The sequence below is a fragment of the Macadamia integrifolia genome, unplaced genomic scaffold (assembly GCF_013358625.1).
Source record: "Macadamia integrifolia cultivar HAES 741 unplaced genomic scaffold, SCU_Mint_v3 scaffold86, whole genome shotgun sequence".
NCBI classification, from domain to species: Eukaryota; Viridiplantae; Streptophyta; class Magnoliopsida; order Proteales; family Proteaceae; genus Macadamia; species Macadamia integrifolia.
Genome location: NW_024870559.1, coordinates 298,987 through 304,085, shown reverse-complemented (window position 1 = coordinate 304,085; position 5,099 = coordinate 298,987). Strand labels below are relative to the sequence as shown.

Genomic DNA, 5,099 nt, shown 5'->3' with positions numbered 1-5,099 from the left:
CCCAACCTTTGGGGATTCAAATGGGGCTTTTTCAAACCCATTCTTCACACATTCAAGGTCTCATAAGATGGTTCTAATATAGATTTAGGTTAGATTTAAGGAATGGGAAGCCATCTTACCTTCTTTGCTCAAGAACTCCTTCAAAACCCCAAAATCATTTCAAATCAACAATGCTTCTCCAACCTTGTAAATACTTCTTCAAATCCTTCAAAATCAACACATAGATCATCTATTAAACCTTAGATTCATCATCTCAAGGGGGATTTACAAGATCTCAAGAAACCCTTTCCAAATCAAGGGTTTTACTTGGGTATGGTGAAAGTTTAAGTAACCCAACCTTTGCTCACCTCTAAACGTAGATCTAGTGTTGGAGATCACTCTTCCGGCATCAGAATGGGAAGATCAAGCCTCGACGCCGCTGAAATCCCTCTCTTCTTCCTCTTCCTTCTCTTCTCTTCTCTTCTTCTTTCCTTCCTTTTCTCTCTCCTCTTTACTCTTCTCACCAACATCCGAGTGTCATAAATGAGAAAAGAAAAAGAAAAACATAAATACTATATATACTTCTTAAATAACTAAGTAATTCACATGAGTGGGTCACTCAGGTGGGTGGATGCGCCCACCTGTCCGCCCACCTGAGGGCCAAAACTTGGGATTTTTAACAGAATTCAGCCCTCTGCACGAATCTCACTCTTGGCATACGATGTAATATACGTATGCGCCTTAATATACGGCTACATACCTGCTTTATCCATATATGGCCCTATGATAGGTGCATGTACGGCTACATATCTGCTTTATCCATACGCTTGCGGTTACATTTTAAAATCTCAAACAAGTTTTTGGCACCATTACCGGGGAGACAATTCCATGAAATTTTTTTGCTTTCTTTTGGTATATCGGAGTGCTTTGTTTGCTTTGTTTTGTTTTTCCTTTTCTTTTATTGAATTCCTGAGAAGAACAACTTGCAATAATAGTTGTATCGGTGGAGGTCGCCATGCCTCACAGTAGGATAAAGATAGGTTTCACCCTGTAGCAGTACCTCACGAATTGACCTGAGCAATCTCGGATACTGCCGGTAAGCTCCCAAAAAGCCAAAAAAAAATCAAAAAAATAAAAAATCATTAAAAAAAAAAGTTTTGCTATCCATTCTTTTGTTCTTGTCTTACACTAGTTATGGGTAGTTTTCTATTGCATGAGTGTTAGGTGGGTACGTAATACTAAGAATCGGTTAGAAAGAATAGATCCAACAAGTAGTAACCCTATACGTTTGCTCTTTTTAAAACCTTTCAATATAGGAGACCAACATTAAAACCCTTCACCTAAATCTCTAAAAGATAGGTTCTACCCTACTAGAACAACCCAACCTTCCTACATAGTTCTACCACAAGCCCAGGGTAATAATTTTTAACTCAAATCTCAATACATCACTATGTTGCCCCACTTCCATGGGTTGACCTCTGAGGATGCATACCTATTTCTAAGGGAATTTGAAGAGGTATTTGTTCTAATTAAGATCCAACAGCTTTCTGATGATGCTGTTAAGCTTAGGTTTATCACTTTTGCATTAAAAGACCAAGCTAAGAAGTGGTTGTATGGGTTACCCATAAATTCCATAATCTCATGGGAACAGTTCACAGTTGTCTTCCTTAAGAAGTTTTTCCCAACTCACAAGAACAATAAGCTTAGAAGTGATATCCTTCAGTTTAAGCAAAAGCCTAGTGAGTCCTTCTCCAAACTTATGGAGAGATTCAAGGATCTACTCCAAGAATGCCCTCACCATGGCCTAGACTTATGGGATTTATGTCAAATAATTTATGAGGGTATTGATTACCTAACTAAATAAATGATAGTCTATGTGCCCTGAGGGATTCACATCCTTTACAGATGAAGGAAAGGTATGGAAATTCTTACTTGACTTAGCTGACAAAACCCGTGAGTAGGAATCAACCCAAGAGAGTGAAAGAACTATAGGAGGAAAAAGATATTTTGTGGATGTGATAGTAGCCAAGGAAGCCCATTTGGATAGCCTAATCAAGAAAATTGAGCCTATTGTTCCTAGAGAGCCATCATCAGTCAATTTGGTTAAGATTTGTGCTTGGTGGCAGTCCCTTGGACATGTCATAGAAGAATGCCCCAACACCTCTGGGGGCACTTCTAATGATAGTGTTAATGCCTTATACCAAAATAATCTATATAGTAAGGATGGAGAAATCACCCAAATTTCTCTTGGAATCAGGGCAACCAAGCAGGGCCTTCTAATTTTCATAATCAAGGTCAACCTGGACTCCAAAGGCCTCCCTTTGCACAACAATCTTTTTCCCAAAATACTTCTCCTAGATCAAATGTAGGACCTCAGGCTAGTTTTCCTAGGGCCCCTCTCCTATCATCTTATTAGCAACCCCCTGGGTTTACCAACACTGGAGAGGCAAGTAGAATAAGTAACTTAGAAAAAAATATGGCCCTCTTCATGACAAGCCATCAAAATCTTATGAGAGAACTCACTTAAGTTGTCTCAATTATGCGTGAGAGGGAAAAAGGAACTTTACCCAGTCAATCAGAGCCTAACCCTAGGCATCATCAGCCTATTAGTTCACAAACACCAACTAATGCACCACTGAATATAGTACAAGGTCAGACCCAACAAGGGTCCTCTAACCAATGTAATGTATTTTATACCCTTAGGAGTGGTAGAGAGTACCAACAGAGCATTCCTAAATCTTCCCTATCTATTACTCTTGTTAACTCTCCTTCAGTTGAGGACACAAGTGTGCTTCTTGTTCCAGGTTCGTCTGATGAACCTAAAGATTCTTTTGAAACTAAAGATGATTTGGTTGAGGAAACCAAAAATGATTCTTCTGAAAAAGGGCAAATCCCTAACAGTCCTTATGTTCATCCTATCCCATTTCCTAATCGCTTGGTACACAAAAAGAAGACTGCTTTCATGGATAAAATTTTAGAAGTCTTCACAAAGGTAAAAGTAAACATCCCTCTTTTGGATGTCATATCCCAGATCCCCACCTATGCAAGGGTACTGAAAGATTTGTGCACTTACAATCGTATTACTAGTATGCCCAAAAAGGCGTTCATGGCAGGTAACATTAGTTCCATAATTACTCAGCCTATAGCAGCCAAATATAAGGATCCAGGGAGCCCTACCATATCTTGTGTCATAGGCAACACCTACATTGAGCATGCCTTACTTGACCTTGGTGCAAGTGTGAATCTTTTACCTTACCATATGTATAAGCAACTTGGATTGGGAGAATTAAAAGCCACTGGAACTACTCTTCAGTTGGCAGATAGGTCTGTTAAGATTCCTAAAAAGATGGTTGAGGATGTCTTACTAAATGTGTGGGAATTTATTTTCCCTGTTGATTTCATTGTGTTAGATACCAAGCCCTTCTCAACCAAGGATGAGATCCCAATAATTCTAGGAAGACCATTCTTGGCTACCAGTAATGCATTAATCAATTGCCGGAATGGTTCCCTAAGATTATCTTTTGGTAACCAAACTGTTGAGTTTAACATGTTTAGGATTGGCAAGCAACCACATATGGAAGAAGAGGTCAATATGCTGGAGGATTTTTTGGATTTTTCTGATGATTTAGTTACCAACTTTGATATTGATTTTGATTCAGAATTCTAAGAGTGTATGGATGAGTTAGATGATGATAGTGAAAATTTCTTTTTCTAAAGTCTTGAGTCTTCACACACCTATGGAGCCCTTAGGACCCCTTTCTAATTCCATTCCCAAACCTTCCATAGTTGAGCCCCCTAAGCTAGATCTTAAGGAGTTGCCATCTAATTTGAGGTATGCTTTCCTAGGGCCTGACCAGACTCTTCCTATAATAATTTCTTCAAATTTGACTTCTAGCCAGGAAGAGGAGTTACTTAAAGTGTTAAAAGATAATAAAGAAGCCCTAGGTTGGACTATGGCTGATATCAAGGGTATAAGCCTTTCTATTGTGCAACATCATATACATCTTATGGAGGATTCCAAACCATCCACGGAACCCCAAAGAAGAGCTAACCCAGTGATGATGGAAACCATTAAGAAAGAGATCCGAAAGTACTTAGATCATGAAATAATTTATCCTATTTCTGATAGCCAAAGGGTAAGCCCACTTCACGCAGTGCCTAAGAAGCCTGGTGTGACTATAGTTCCTAGTGCCAATAATGAACTAATTCCAACCCGTGTCTAATCAGGGTGGAGAGTGTGCATAGACTACAAGAAACTTAATGTGGCAACCTGGAAGGACCACTTCCCATTGCCATTCATTGACTAGATGTTAGAGAGGTTAGCTGGACATGAATACTATTGTTTTCTTGATGGATATTCTGGCTATAACCAGATCCCAATTGCTTTAGAGGACCAACATAAGACCACTTTTACATGCCCATATGGAACATTTGCTTATAGGCGTATGCCCTTTGGGCTTTGCAATGCCCCTGCTACGTTCCAATGATGCATGATGAGCATCTTTTCTGACATGGTCAAAAAATTCTAAGAAGTATTTATGGATGACTTTTCAATTCATAGGAATTCCTATTCTGAATGTCTTCATCATCTTTCTCTAGTTTTGAAAAGGTGCATATCTAAGAATTTGGTTTTGAATTGGGAGAAATGTCATTTCATGGTTAAATCTGGTATTGTTTTAGGCCATGTAATATCCAAGGAGGGAATTAAGGTAGATAGAGCCAAAGTGGATTTAATTGATAATTTACCACCTCCTCAATCTGTTAAGGACGTCCGATCTTTTCTAGGGCATACGGGCTTCTACCGAAGGTTTATTAAGAACTTTAGTCAGTTAGCCCGACCTCTCACTTCATTACTTGCCAAAGATCAAAACTTTTGAGTTTTCTAAAGAGTGCCTAGAATCCTTCAAACAACTTAAGAAGGAGTTGACCAATGCACCCATTGTTCAACCACCTGTTTGGACTGAATCTTTTGAACTGATGTGTGATGCTTCGGATTTTGCCATAGGAGCGGTTTTGGGTCAAAGGATTAATAAGTTACCCACTGTCATTTACTATGCTAGTAGGACCTTAAATGATGCACAACTCAATTATACAGCCATTGAAAAAGAATTTTTAACGGT

At 39.0% G+C, this 5,099-nt stretch overlaps 1 non-coding gene across 1 annotated transcript; it reads right to left on the bottom strand.

Moving 5' to 3' along the window:
• Window positions 1-1,678: 1,678 nt before the first annotated feature.
• On the bottom strand, window positions 1,679-1,785 carry LOC122070237. The gene has a single exon (XR_006137706.1). It is a non-coding gene; the product is annotated as a small nucleolar RNA R71 (small nucleolar RNA).
• Between the last annotated feature and the right edge of the window lie 3,314 nt (window positions 1,786-5,099).